Source organism: Ursus americanus, chromosome 12 (assembly GCF_024610735.1).
Source record: "Ursus americanus isolate L20-20 chromosome 12, mUrsAme1.1.p, whole genome shotgun sequence".
Classification (NCBI taxonomy): domain Eukaryota; kingdom Metazoa; phylum Chordata; class Mammalia; order Carnivora; family Ursidae; genus Ursus; species Ursus americanus.
Genome location: NC_142138.1, coordinates 68,796,647 through 68,812,042, shown reverse-complemented (window position 1 = coordinate 68,812,042; position 15,396 = coordinate 68,796,647). Strand labels below are relative to the sequence as shown.

Here is a 15,396-nt window from a genome sequence, read left to right as displayed (position 1 = left end):
ACACATGTCATATAAGCTGATCTCTATTTAGGCAGTTGTATATAGCTAGCCATACAAATCTCTGCCTATTTCTAGGTATTTTATGGTACATGTATTTAGTTATATGTAAGTAGATAAATCTGAGGTACATATCAGACACCACCCTATTTCTTGGATCTTTGTGTCAAGGAATATACAGAACACTGTACTTAAGAAAAAACAGGTCTTCATAATTTTAAAAAATCTACAGCTTTTATGAAAAGTCACATGTCTATATATCTATATAAATATAAATATTGATATACAGATTATATAGATATAATCATTGAATGTTAATAGTTATTATTTCAAGGTAGTGGCATTTCAGGTGATTTTTTTACTTTTTTCCTTATGGTTTAAGTATTGTGAATTTTTTTTTTACATTGAGTATGTGTTATTTACATAATCAGAAGAAAAAAACCCTTTTCATCGTGAAAAGAAGAGTATCTAAAAGACACTAACTCAGATGTTGGTACAAAGATAAAATCATTAAAGGGAAAAACTAACAAAGTATCTGATGTAGTAACTGAGCAAAGAAAGAATACCCCAAATCTCCTAAGGTAAGAAACATTCAATGCATGTTTTTAAATGCAATGTTTTAGATACTTTCGTTTGTAATTAAGTTCTAGGGCATCTTGAACATTTCATAGGACTGATTGCAGTCTTATGTTTGGTGTTGGGACAATTAAGCCTTTTGAAGATAATTGAGTGCTTTAACACATTTCTTTGCATAGACTATACAATTTCTTTAGTTTTACAAAACTTTATCACGTTTGTATTGGGAGTTTCAATATGTTAATACAGGGTGCCCGTACACAGGTTCCTCATCTCAGTCTGCCCCCACAACACACACACACACACACCCTTCAGTCCTTATTTGAAAGACAGCCCCCTCCCAGTTGCACTCCTGCCCCAGGCCCCTGAGGGCAGTGGTTCCCACAGCCAGACTATCAGGAGCGCAATGGGGCTGGACAATAGCCAGGAAGCTGGGGCAGGCTCTGAGCTGATAGCCTTGCAGATGCAGATGCAGACTACGTCCATCCCCATCCGGGGCAGGTGAGAGACCTAGGCACACTTCCTCCACAGTGGGGCTTGTCTCCCTTGCTGTGGACCAAGTTCTTCTTGGGAACAAAGAGTCTCACAGAACAAAGGGTCTTAATTCCCACTGCCCTGGGAGTGGGGGCAGGGGAGGCAGAAGGCTAGCATGGCAAGAGCTATTCCCTCCAGGACTATTTATGACCTGCCCATTGGCCTCCTTGGGGAGGAACCCCTCCCCCCCAAAGCCAATCAGGCAATATCCCAGGGGTTTGGAGATACATTATATCTCCCCTTAACGAGGCCAGCCCTCTGCATTCTTCTTGCCTGAGCTCAGTCTCATTTTTAAAAATTCTACTCAAAATACACATTTAGTAGTGAATATTTACTAGATAAGCACTTATAAAGTGCCAAGGTCCAAACTAATTGAAAGTTTTACATGTGTGAACTAATTTAATCTCCACAATAGCTTTATGAGGTAGGAACTATTATCTCCCCCATTTTACAGATGAAAAAACTGAGAAACAGGGAGTCACTTTCTGTAAGTCATACAATGAATTAAGTAGCTCAGTTGGATTCAAGTCCAGGTCTGTCTTCCCCTTGAACCCATGTTCTTAACCTGTGTTCTCTACAGCCCCACATTGTGCTCAAAGCTGTGAACAAGATGGACATGGTCCCTGCCTTCATGGAGCTCACAGTCTAACAGGAAGAAAGCACGAAGGAGAGTTAATTATGTGTATGAAACATGAATGAGAGAGGAGAATGCAAAGCTTATAGCACTCACAGCAAAGAGAGCTAACCTAGGCTGGCCAGACGGTTCACCTGTATTTGCAAAACCACATTCTAGAATATTTTGTGAGCATAAGCCTAGCTTAGAAAACAGAATCTGGCTTACCCAAAACCTTGTCTGAATCTTTGCTCTTAAGGAGCCACAGGCACTTGGGTGAGTCAAGTGTAACAATTGGGGTTGGGGTAGGAAAAAGGTGAGGCAGAAATGCATGTAAATCCAAGGTGGAAATTAAGGACTCTCCTCTGGCAAATCCTTTACTTCATCTTGCCCAACAATCTTGGAATTCCATCTGGCAAAGAGAGTGGGAGATTCTTTTCTCCCAAAACACTCCTTTTGGCAAATATTTGAGGATTCTAAATGTGACTAGTGATCTACTGGGTTTTAGTTTGAGAGGAAACAGAGTCTTCCTGGAATAACAGCACAAGAACAGCCATTTGTCAGTTTCATCCCCAAAGCCTCTTTCCCTTCCAGGTCTTAGTGGGGAAGTTTATGGACCAGAGACAGTTAAAGGGGCTAATCTTGAATGCTGACCTCCTGGAATGGAAATTTAATTTCAAAAAGTACATTATTATTCATATTTCTGCCTGTCTTCATGAAAATCAAACATTATATTTTTATTTCAAGTACTCTAATAAATAAAGGATCCCCCCCCCCATCTGTTCCTACAAAGATAGCAGAAGATAGTGTCAAAATGTATTCCAACAGATGAAGTGTCTTAATGGCAGGAAAATGGATTTGGAACTTTATAAAGTATTTATGAAGGGAATGGCAAATGTCAAAGGTTCCGGCTGGAGCTGCTAATTGCCAAGTTAACAATTTTGGGAAAATCTCAACCAAGCTCTGTGGTGCCTGGTAAATATCCTCTGGCCATTTTGATTCAACACTCAATTACTTAGTGTAGTGGCAGATAGGAGCTTTAACTTGGAGTCCAAAGTCTGGGTTCCAAACCCATTTGTTAACTGACCTTGACTCAATTCTGAAAACTCTTCATCTGTTGAATAAAGATCATACTTACCTGACAAGATCATTTAAAGGATTAATACAATGACTGCAAGTGTCCAGATAAATGACACCTCCCTCCTCGTCCAAGTCAGGAAAAATGGGTGAGAACAGCACAGCGTTGGAAGTGGAAGGATGTCAATATATTGCCTTTATTACTGATGAGTGTAAGTGTCAAGGCTTAGCTTAGGGTATATACCAACAGTGGGCTTTTCTTCCCAGTCACCCAACAATGCTGGACATGGCTGTACCCATGTCAAACGGTGAGGAACAGACTAAATGCTGGCTTACTGAGGGCAGGCATCTCCCCATGAGAAAGAGAGGGGAAGGGTCACCCATGCCCAGAGAACTGCATCATGGCTTTTGTGGGTCACAGGCACTTTTGCCTTCAGGGGCCCCTTCTTCCATAAAAATATACTAAAAAATATATATGCATTGGCATAAAGATGACTATATTAGCATTAAATTTCTTTATTAGCATTACATTTTAGCACATTTTCTTGGGGGTGGTTGGGTGTCCGGCTCTTGATTTTGGCTCAGGTCATGATCTCAGGGTGGTGGCCCTGAGTGCTCTGTCAGGCTCCATGCTCAGCAGGGGTTCTGCTTGTGATTCTCTCCTTCTGTCACTCCTACTGTGTGCTCTCTCTTTCTCGGTAAAATAAATAAATAAATCTTTAAAAAAACCACAACATATTCTTGAACCTAACCTAAAAGGTTTTTTCCTTCTGATTTTAAAAGAAATTAAAACATTTTTTGTGGGTCCCTACAAGTATTTGGACCCTAGCCCTTGTACTGAATGATCAAGTCTGTCTTGCATGCCTAGCCTTGTTCCCAAATATCCCAACTAGGTAAGCTGCTCCTCTGTTCTTGGGGAGTAACAATAAGGCCACAGTGGGGGACTAGGTGTTCCTCCAGACAGAGACATGAACTCAAGGGGCAGGATGCTCCCCAGACCCCATGAAAGGAAAGTGTTCAAACAAACAAACAAACAAAGAAAACTGCGTGGTATAGCCTAGACTGTGAGTAACACCAAAGTGTGCAACACATTCTCTGTCTTCAAGAGCTGATTTCAGCTCAAGGCGGAGGGAAGAAAGTGCAAAATTGGAGAACAAGTCACATGTTGAAGGAATTTTCAGAAACAATTCCCTGAGGTAGTGATCTTTGAACCTGGCCTTGAAGGATAAAAAGTTTTTGCTAGAGAAGGTGGGATAGGATGGAATGGAGTGGTCATTCTGGACTATGAGACTGGCAAAGAGATGGATTCACTAGAACAGGGAGGTTCTGGAAATTAAGTTCAAAAAGCAGCCACTTACCTTATTCTTCTGGCCTCATTGGACTCCCTGTTTTATAACAGTGGGTGGGAGGGAGGAAAACTATTATTTATTTGGCATCTACCATGTGCCAGGAGATTTAAAGGCATCACCTCATTTAATCTGCCCTGTGGTGATCTGGGGTGGATATCATTACCCTCACTTTTTTAGACAAGGAACCTGAGACCCTGGAAGGATGTATGTCTTACCCATGGCCACAGAACCTCGCTGGCATCAACAGATTGTCTCTTGATTGCCAGCCCAGGGCTCTGTTCCCTGACTCCTGGGGACCCCAAAGGGGTTTTCTGAGAGTTATACAGAGTTCTTACAATTATATTTCAGGTGGATTGTTGTTCCAAAGCATCATTTCTGGCCCTCCATCATCTGGACTCTCAGACCAGGATGTTTTTCCTCTCCTCACCCTGAGCGTCTCTCTGTTGAGGGCCCCTCCATGCCTGTCCTCATCTGTTCACACACTGCCTTCTCTGGCCTCCCATGCCCGGTCCAGATCTCTGCTGTTCTAGGCTTGCTGCTTGTGATTTCCCAAGAGGGGCTGGTTCTAGGGGCCACTGTGTGCCTGTTCCAAGACTGTGTTGGGCCTGTAGAAGCTAACATATAGTGGCCAAGTAGCTAATATTTGGTAAGCACCTGCTCTGTCCCAGGAACTGTGCTTAACACATTCTCACACTTTTCTTTTCTCCTCGAAACCATCCTCTGACATAGGCATTAGTAAAACTTTACACGTAAGAACACTGGGACTCGGAGGGATCATGCAAACTTTCCCAAGGCACCACAAGTGGTGGTGCTGGAGGCAGGGCTTCACCCCTATAGCCTGACTCTAAATTCTCACCCTGAACCACAATGGAATCCAGCCTCTTGGAATACTTAGAGCTTCACATCACATCTTTACTATTTGTGAGAAATTGGCCTTTCTTTTCTCCAGTTGATCTGTTTCTCAAAGTTCTTCCGTATTTGGAATCTTTTCTTTGTTGTCTTTCAAGTTAGCCTTTATAAGCGTGGCTCTTATTCTCTAGAATTTTGTCATTTGGCTGTTTCCTGTTCAGAAATTATTAATTCTCTTATATCTGCATTGCATCCAGTCTTTTTGTTATAGATATCTAACAACTTGTTCTACATCTGTTATTTAATTATCTTTTCGCTCCTTGCTTGCTTTCATCTTCCCCTTGCAATGGTCAGAGGGTAAGCACAGAGACTTGAATGTAGAATTCTTGGCAGGATGTCATCTCAGGAGTCCTCTCTTTTTCCTCTAACAGGACCAAGCCATAAGGGAGCATCTCTGGATTTTATGTCTTCACATTCCTTCCTCTCCTTCATCAACATAAAAAATTCTGCTTTGATAGACCTGCCCTTTTCCTGTTGATATTAGAGGAAGCATAACATGGTGGCACCACATTGCCTCGGCTTAGATCCCAGCTCTGCCACTAGACCATCTGTGCTCACTTGGACTGGTAACTCAAACTCTCTGTGGCCCAGTTTCTTAATTATAATAGTATCTGCCTCATAGGGTTATTGTGAGAAGAAAATATGTGTAAATAGAGTGCTTACAACAGTGCCTGGTAGAAAATAAACATACCATAAATATTAGTGATTTTTAAAAAAATCATTAATCTTTCCCAAGGCTAGGCTGAAGGAATGTTCTTTCCTGGAATTTGAATCCTGAGCAGAATGGCAAAAAGACAGAAATCCATTGGGGCTAATTTATTTGAGTAATTGTGCCCCGAAGAAATGGTTAATCAGTTCCTGTCCCTTGAATCCTAGGCAGTCCTTCTGGTACTCAAATCTTCAGAAGTTTCTCTTACACTGCATTCCACTCCCAACATTCTTCCAACAAATGTTCCCTCCTCCTCCTCATTTTCCTCTTCCGCTCCATCTTTCTTCTGCTCCTTTCATTTTCCTCCCCACCCCAGCCCTCTTCTCCCTCCTCCCCAAGCCTAAAGTAGTAAGCTTTGATTTCTGATAAGTTTCTGCCAAAAAACCTTTACTGAGCCTGCATCCCATGAAAATGGCCCCTTAGCCTTGGCTTAAATACTTCCATAAAACAGCTCTCTATTTTTTTAATTGATGAATTCTGAAAGTACTTTCTCATATTAGGCAGAAAGCTTTTATAAGACTCTGGAGCCAGAATGTTTGGTTTTGGAGCCTGGCTCAGTCATTTACTTGCTGTGTGGCTTGGGCAAGTTGTTTAGCCTCTATGCCTTGGTTTTCTCATCTATAAAATAGAAGGTAATGATAGTAACCATTTCATGGTATTGTTGTGAAGATTCAATGTCATGATACTTGTGAAGCACTTAGATTTCCAATAAGATTAAGTTCCTGGTAGCCATCCTCCACCTCCTCATTCCCACCACGGATCCTAGCTCCACACTTTTGAGCTGCTTAGAATAAGCCCGATCTTCCTTTTAGTGCCAGTCTTTCAAATATCAAGATGCTCTGTTTATATCCCTTCTTTCCTCCAGGCTTAGTATGCCTGGCTTCTTTTTGTCTTACCTGTGGACTTCTTCGCTGTCAGGCCAAGACCCTCTTTGTGGTCTACACTGATCAAACTGGAGAGATCCAAACCTGTCTTCATCTTGTCTCCCTCATTACTTTATCAAAAGTAAAACACAAATAAACATCTCATTAAGTTTCCCCCCAGGGAAGTTCTGTGCCAACAACTTCTAGACTCCAGACTCTTTGAGCACCATTCCACTACCTAGGCCTGAGGGTGGAGATGGGGTCAGGAGGAGAATGGCACATGAAGGCATAAAGGCACAATAACAGTGGGAAAAACTTCTCACCTCCCCTGCTGGTCCCCACCCAGGCTTGTACAGAAGCTGACCAGACATACTTCCTGCACTTTACCTGCTCTGCCCTAGAATCACGGGCACAGCTCCATGCTAAGCTGTTCCTGGTTGTCGACATGCTACTGACAGGCCTGAATAGTGTCCATTCATAGGAAGAGCTTTCCCCATGCTATGGGGAGCAAGAATCTGATTGATAATAATATTAGTTGCATGGCACTTTGCAGTTTGGAACACATTAGTTAATTACAATATTGTGATGGATTTGTCACAGGCAGAACAAAAGGAATTCCTTTTACAAAAGGAATACCTGTTTTACAATGAAGACTTTAAGGTTTGAAGAGGTTAAGGGACTCTCGCCCATTCACATAGCTTCAAGTGACAGGGCATGTGTTTGAGCTGAGCTTCGAGTACTTTGTGACATGCCTTGCTCTGAAGTCTTTGGGGCTGCTGTTGGATTGTTGCTGTGAGTGTGTCACTCTGCCCTGGAGTCTACAGGACCTCCGGTAGCCTCTTTCTTAATGGCCAGCATAGACACCAAGAAACAGGTGGCCTGAGACCTATAAGTAGGTGTAGCCTATTCTACTTATAAGTCAGGGAAACGTTTGAATGTAGAGACACAGTGACCCGAAAGACGCATGATGTTTGGGAAGGCGGCAGTAGTGTCCTGGAGAGAATGACAATTGACTGGTGAATTGGAAGTTGTGTTGTTGGGGGAGTCGAGTTCTAATGTCTAGTCATCCTCTCACAAAACCCAGGGGAGCCTTCTGACTACGGTGCTTATTCTTAGGGCTCTTTCTAGAGATTCTAAGGAAAGTAAGTTATTTGCTGGCATCCATTTGGATTTTCTTGGATTTGGGGATCCTAGGGTGAGAGAGGAGCCCAGGATTCCATTGGTGGGAAGTGCTGCCGTGTCCTGCCCAGCTCTGCCTTTGAGCAACTATGTATCCGTCGAGCTCTAGACTGGCAGTAAGACTAAATTGCCCAGCCCTGAGCTCTATCTGTAATTGCTGGTGGTGGGGAGGCTAAAAGCAAGGAACAGGTGACCAAAGCAGAAGTGATTTTATATTGGGTGTGATCCAGGATAGGGCAACTGAGAAATCATCCTGTGAATCCTTGAAAATTGGAGGACAGTCCTGACTCATCCCTTTCTTTGGCTCGTGGCAGAACAAATTAATATGGTTTGCAAAGCTCCTAAAAATCTGGCCTCAAACTCTGACTTCTTTGTAAGCCAAGCTCCCACATACCTTTTGGTCTAGCTATGTGGAATTATTTACTGGTCTTTAAAAATGCCATCTCTCTTTCTTACTTCATGCCTTTTCTCATGCTGTCTCATACTGCCTGGGATGTCCTTCTCCCCATTTCTCTGTCTGGAGAACATCTACTCACTCTTCAAGACGTACCACAAAGTTATCTCCTCTGTGGAGCTCCCCTGGCACTTTTATGACTTGCCCCATTCTTGGTTCCTACAGCAAGTAGGATCTTAGCTTTACTGTGGCAGTTCTTACACTGTCATGTAATTGATTTTGTGATTGAATGCCCAGACATTGAAACCAGACTGCTTGGATTCAAATCCCAGTGGTACCACTAACCAGTGTGGCACCTTGGACAAAGTCCCTGCTCTTGCTTCCCTCCTAAGTAGAATGGGGTCACTAGTACTCACCCTACAGGGTTATTATGAAGATTCAATGAGCCACCATGTATTAAGGACTTAGATCACTGTCTGGCACTGTAGGCATTGGTGCTGTTGCTGTTGTTGTTATCATTATCTGTTTGAAGTCACCTGTCAAGTTTCCCTCCTGTTCAAGTCTACTTGTGCTTCAGCCATCACGATGAGGCCACTTGCACATCCACGGCCAATAAGCCAGAGCTGGAATGTGACTTTCTCTCTCTGCACCCTTGTGTGTTGGGTGAATAGCTGCCAACAGGCAAGGTTCCTAATTTCCATTCAATGTTCCTCTGAGATCCTTTCTACAGTCTTTGCCATCAGTTTCCAGCATGTGTTGCCCAGCCCCCTCAATCCAGATATCAGGATATCGTCCTAAACATGGCAATCTAAACCAAGATAGCATTTTTCTTCCAACTAGTTCTCTATGCGCATGGAATGCTTGGCTGGTAACACCACTCATTTGGCTCTCAGAGGAGTCTGGGCCCCCCGACACCTTGACACCTTAGGTTTTGGTATCTTTTAATGTAGATGCCGTGTTTGAGTCATTTGTACATCTGGTTCCCAACACAGTACCAAAGTCAGTGGGTTTTTTAAATGACTAGATTCATGGATAAGTTATGAGTAGGCCATCCAGTGGCATTAACACACCCTCTACTTTCCTGGGCTTTCTATTATTGACAGCTGAAACTGTCTCGATTGAAACACACCTCCAAGGGTTTGGTCATTTCTGTTCTCCCTATCTGAAGTACCCTTGAGTTTTCAATACAGTGCCACCATCTGGGATAGAAAGGGTCTAAGGACATCTTCGTGCTCCCTAGAAAGCAGCTACAAGACCATGTACAGTTGTGCGCCCAATACAAACTTCAGATTCCTCCAAGCTTTGGCTTGGTATGGAGAGAACCAATTGGTTAGAATCATAGAGATACTGAACTGGAAGGAATGGTCACTGTAATGGAGCCCAATGTCTTCTTTTTACCAACATGGAAACTGAGGTCCAAAGACCATGAGTGACTTCTCAAGGTCACCGGACTCTAAGTGTCGGTAAGTGTCAGTCAGGTTTCCTGAGTCCCTGATCAGCACTTTTCTCCCTGGGCTCATTGTTCCTTCAGGCTTTGTGTCTCACACATGTCCTCGCCTCCATGGGCAGAGCTGCTACACAATCCCAAGGATGCCTCAGAGCTCACTGAAAGCTGGGCAGGGCTGGAGGCCAGAAGCACAGGAAGTAGTTGTGCTGGGGGCAAGCAGGCTCCATGGGGGAGGCAAGGGTTTTTACAAAGTTTGGTTTAGCTGTCCAGGATTTAAACTTCTACCCATGCTTACCCATAGAAGTCTTCTCTCAAGCTTTTCGCAGGGTTTTCTCAGGGTCTGTCAAGGTCACTCTTATCTCCACTTATTCACCACTCACCAAGCACACTTCCTTTTGTGTGTTACATGTGGTGGGGAAGGGGTTGGCTGGATGGGGGAGCCTATATTTTTTGTTTTGTTTTGAATTGTTCTGTTCAGAAATTCTGCTTTTTTCCCACGAGCTGTTTGCAAGGCTTTGAAATGAGGGCTCAGAATCACACGGAGAAACCCACATGGGGCAGAGAGGGAATGTGTCAGCAGCACGAAATTACTTTGTTTTAGAAATTAAAAAGGGCGATACTTACCTTCAACAAGTGATATTTATAGTGACAAAAAATTGAAATGCCCCCATGATAGGGAATGAACTGAACTGTGGTAAATCCAAACAGTAGGTAACTATGTAACCCAAGGATTTAGTGGGGGGGGGGTAGGAGACATATCAGTCTAGGGGGTACCACGCAGATGCTACTCTGCGAATTTTAGTGCAGTGGTAATATTCTTGTAGAGAGAAAGGAATGAACAGATTAACAGATTGTATTGCTATTGGGTGCGTTTCCTGTCACTATACTCCTGATAATCACTAAAAATGTGAAGAAGATGTATATCTATTGACATAGAAAATGTCTCTGACATACTGTTAAGTGAAAGGAAAGCAGATTACAAAACAATGTTCATAATACAATTTCAGTTTTATAAAAAAATTATAATGATAAAAGTATGGTGGATAAAAAATAATTATCAATATATTAACAGTGATTATAGGGGATTTTAAATCCTGTTTACGCTTTTTCTGTGCTACCAAAAATTTTACAGTAATGTACGTTTACTTTTGATACTTGGAAAACATTATAAGGGTTGGAAAAAAATAAAGCTTTCTCTTTGTGACCGGGCCCAGAGATTCATTCACAAAGGGGATATTGCTGAAGGGGTCAGAAACTCCAAAGAGGAGGATGTAGTCCTGGAGTCCCAGGACTTAGCATCATTATTTCCCATCCCGAGACCATCTTAAGTAGGTCGTTAGAGATTCCAGAGCTCTCAGTGCTGTAGTTAAGCAACATTATGCCTTAAATAAACTTTTAGGGGCTAGCCTGTGAAGCTACCTACCCTTTACAACATTATTTCTATGGGAAAATATACTCCAAATTCCACATCACCAATTTACATTGGAGCATTTAAGACACAGCCGTTTTGGGTTTGGAGACCTATTTGACCTTTTCCTCTTTACTCACTAAGTATTTCAGAAACCCCTATTAGTCTGAGAAAGATCGCAAACTTATGGATAAATCCTTTGGTTTGTGGTGCATTTGTTAGCCTGGCACCCAGTCAAAGGGTTTTCAAGCCTGAAGGGTTCTTGGAAACTGGCACCACTCACTAGTTTTTTACTTCTCATTTATCAGATTGGCTGGAGTTACTCAGGGATCACTAGGTACACTATTGATTTATGTCTCGCCCAGCACACCTTTTCTTACTGTGGTGGTCAATTTTGTGTCAACTTGACTGGGCTAAGGATGCCCAGATAATTGGTAAAACATGATTTCTGGGTATGTTTGTGAGGCTGTTTTCAGAAGAGATTAGTATTTGATTCAGTAGACTGGGTGAAGAGATCCACGCTTACCAATCTGGGCAGGCATCATCTGATCTACCGAGAGTCCGAAAGAACAAAAAGGTAGAGGAAGGGCAAATTCTCTCTGTCTTTTGAGCTGGGACATCCATCTTCTCCTGCCTTTGGACATTGGAGCTCCTGGTTCTTGGGCTTTTGGATTCTGGGACTTACACCACTAGCTTCCCTGGTTCTCAGACCTCCAGATTCAGACTGAATTATACTACTGGTTTTCCTAGGTCTCCACCTTGTGGGTGGCATATTGTGGCATATCTCAGTTTCTGTAATTCCCAATTTCCATAATTGTGTGATAATAATCTATTGTGTGATCTCTTTCTCTCTCTCTCTCCTCCCCTCTGCCCCCCCCCCAAGTATTAATAAATACTTGGAAATGTTATGAGGTAGCAGAAAGAGTGCTGGCCTTGGTGTGATTAAAGCTGGGTGCTGGCCTTGGGTAGCTGTGTGAGTTTACAAAAGTTATAAAAGGAAGGGATGGACAACCTGATCTCAGAGGGCCTTTTCATATCTGACAGGTGAAGACTGAACCAAGAAGCTCACCTCTTGTCTGTGGGACAGATTTCAACGTGTTTGATAAGAGGCTTCTAAGTCAGGGAAAGGATAGGTCATGTTGGCCTCTGTTAGATTTGTCAGCCATTTCAATTACTTTGGAGGTTGGTGAAAAATGACCTTTCTTGACCTTCTCAACCTAGAGCAGGGATCTTTAACCTTTTCTGGGTGGAGAATGCTTTGTGAATCAGATCAATGGTCCCTGTCCCCTAAAGCTTTGTGTATGAATGCAGGGGCTCTTAGGCCCCATGAATGTCACCATAAATCTTCTAAGGGTCCATGCATGTATAGAAGATCCTTCGGCTAAAGTCCAAATCAGCAAGTTCATGATTTGGCCAGAGGTGTTTAAAAACAGCTCAAGAGCAAAAGTTTTGCATTTCCTCTCAAAACCTTCAGGATCTAGAGTCATCCCTAGCTCTTGGAGACAAGTTGTTTCAGGACCTAAAGAGGTCAAGCAATCATGTTTTTCTCTAGTTCTTGATAGGTTAAGCTCCAGGGACTTTCAGCTAAGAGACCCAGGAGAGGTCAGAGGATCTGCTCTCAGTTAACTGGCCTGTTCTGCCCTAAGGGAAGTCCCCAGGTTTCCTCAGTTCTTTGAGAGATCTGGCTTCTGCTCCTGACCTTGGACAAGCTGCCTCCCCACTGTGGGCCTCAGTGCCCTCATCTGGCATAGCCGCTGTTTACGTTCTTGTCAAGCTCCAGTGTTCTGTCATTTGTGAGTCCTTGATATCTGTGTGGCAGAGACAACCCTCTAAGAAGTCATGATTCTGGATCCTAACTTTGGTCTGCTCCTGTCACTGAACGAATGCCTGTCCACAGAAATTTCTAGAGTATCCTGCCTGAGAAGCATCTACCTTCCCAGAGGCCTTCAGGGGAAAGGCAAGGAACAGAGTTGTTTTTTGTTTGTTTTCTGCTCTGGGAAGAAACTTATTAAGAGTCATCTTGAAAGGCAGATGTCCACTGGGCACATACCTGTATCCAAATGAAACTCTCACCCAGAGGACCAGGAAAGGCAGGCTAGTATCAGAAATTTAGCTGTGCTCTGAAGAAACAGAAATCTCTTCTCCACTCTCAGACATTCTCCCATTTCCATGACTCACCTCCTCTCATTCCAGAAAGTCATGCACAGGAATTAATTTATGGATCCTGTCCAGAGGTCTTTAAGTAAACAGTGCTACCAGTCCTTTCAGCTACCCAGACATGCTTGCTTTCAGGCCCCAGGCAGGAAGCTAATGACTTGTAGTTACTTGGCTATTGTTTTCCGAAAACAATTTGACTTCCTTTCTGATAGCCTCAGAATTCCTTCTTTACAAATTAAGTTGCTGGAGCCAGGGAAGGGCTGAGCTCACCAGCCTGGTAGCACAATGCTCCAGGACAAGCTCTCCTTTCTGTAACAAGTTACAGAGGCTCCTCAGAGGCTGGTGGACAGGCAGCTCTGGGGATGTAAGCCCCAACTGGGAATGGAAGGGACCTCTGGGCCTCTTCTCTCTTGAGATCTTACTTCCATTCCATAGCATGTAATAATGAAGGTGTATAGTGTCCAAAGAACAAACTTGCGAAGACAATGTTATAACCATTTTACAGATCAGGATGTTGAGGCTCAGTGGTTTGCCCAAGATCACACAACAAGTAAGGGACAGGGTTGAGAGTCCATCTCCAGTCTTCTGACTCTGAGATATGACCTCTTTGAAAGAGGACATGCAGATGCAAAGAGAAGCCATCTGTCCAAAGTTGACAGATTTTGGTCCATCATCTGAGAATTGAGTCTGCATGTTAGGTTAAGAATCTACATTTGAAATTCACTGGATGAGGGGTTTAAGTGATAGATTCCTGTCCCTTCTCCTCTTCCCCTACCACATACTCCAAAGCTGGGGTTGGGTTGGGTCTCGTGTTAGGAGAGCTATTTCTGAAACTTCCTCCTGCCAGAGAGGTTTGACGAACACTCAACAGAGTGGCCAGTCCCTTTTTTGCCAATAAAGAACATTTCCCACTGGCTTTCTCTAGCAGTCTGGACCCCATTACAGAGACATGTTAATTCTTTTTTATTATGGTGCTTGTGGGAACTTTCATTTTTGAAAGGAAGTAGACTTTCTCACTTTTTGCTCTTGTTAATCACTCTGCCCTTTACCCCACCAGTCTGAAGGAAAGCTGGTATAGTAGTGTCTCCTTATCTGCAGGGGATATGTACCAAGACCCCCAGTGGTGGATGCCTGAAACCACGGTTTGTACCAAACCCTATATACGCTCTGTTTTTTTCCTATACATACATAACTATGATAAAGTTTAGTTTATAAAGTAGGCAAGTAAGAGATTAACAACAATAACTAACAATAAAATAGAACAATTATGGCAATATACTGTAACAAAAAATATGTGAATGTGGTCTCTCTCTCCTTCTCAGAATATCTTACTGTACTGTACTCACTTTTCTTGTGATGATGTGAGGTGATAAAATGCCTGTATAATGCGATGAAGTGAGGTGAATGATGTAGGCACTGTGACATAGTGTTCGGCCGCTATTGACCTTTTGCTCATAGGTCAGAGGAGGATCATCTGCTTCTGGACCCACAGCGGACCACAGGTAGCTGAAACCGCAGAAAGCTAAACCACAAATAAGGGGAGCTACTGTAACCCGCCTGTACCATTTTGTATATATGCCCATTTTTGCACTCATTACATTGCATCCTACTTATTGGTGCCCAGGGCTCTCTCCCCAGCCATGGTAAGTGTCAGGGGGAGGGGGGAACCTGGCTCTCCTTTATCTTTGTATGCCCTGTCCTTGCACATAGTATGTCTTCAGTATACCTTCACTGAATTAATGATTAGCGAATGAATGACTACAGGGTAGGTGCATTTCCTCAGACTCTGGAGGAGGATGCTGTGAAGGAAATATAGTGTCCCCTGGAAAAGCAGTTGTTATGTGCTCTCAGGTACAAAGGGAAGGTTATACTTCAATGGCACCTTTGGATGTCTGTTGTGTACAATCTATGTGGCCAGATCTGGTGGCCTTGCTCAAAGGAAGCAATGAAGATGGACATGATAGTTATAGCAATAATAATGATAGCACCATGTTTCCATTGTTAATCTTTAATTTTTTTTCTTTCAAAGTAGTCTCCCTTCCATAATTTAATTTTAATCTTCAGAACAGATTCATGACTCATTGTATGCTGTATGTACGTATGTATCTATCTATATCTGTAATCTATCTATGTGGATATGTGTGTGTATATATATATATATATATGCATTATATATAGAGAGAG

The 15,396-nt window shown here is 42.9% G+C and overlaps 1 long non-coding RNA gene across 1 annotated transcript in view; it reads right to left on the bottom strand.

The window, feature by feature from the left end:
• Window positions 1–3,337: 3,337 nt before the first annotated feature.
• The window catches only part of LOC148109227 (uncharacterized), a 19,441-nt gene continuing 7,382 nt past the window's right edge, over window positions 3,338–15,396 (bottom strand). The window contains exon 3 of the long non-coding RNA XR_015726400.1: window positions 3,338–3,487. This is a non-coding gene — a long non-coding RNA (uncharacterized LOC148109227). The remainder of the gene's footprint in view (window positions 3,488–15,396) is intronic.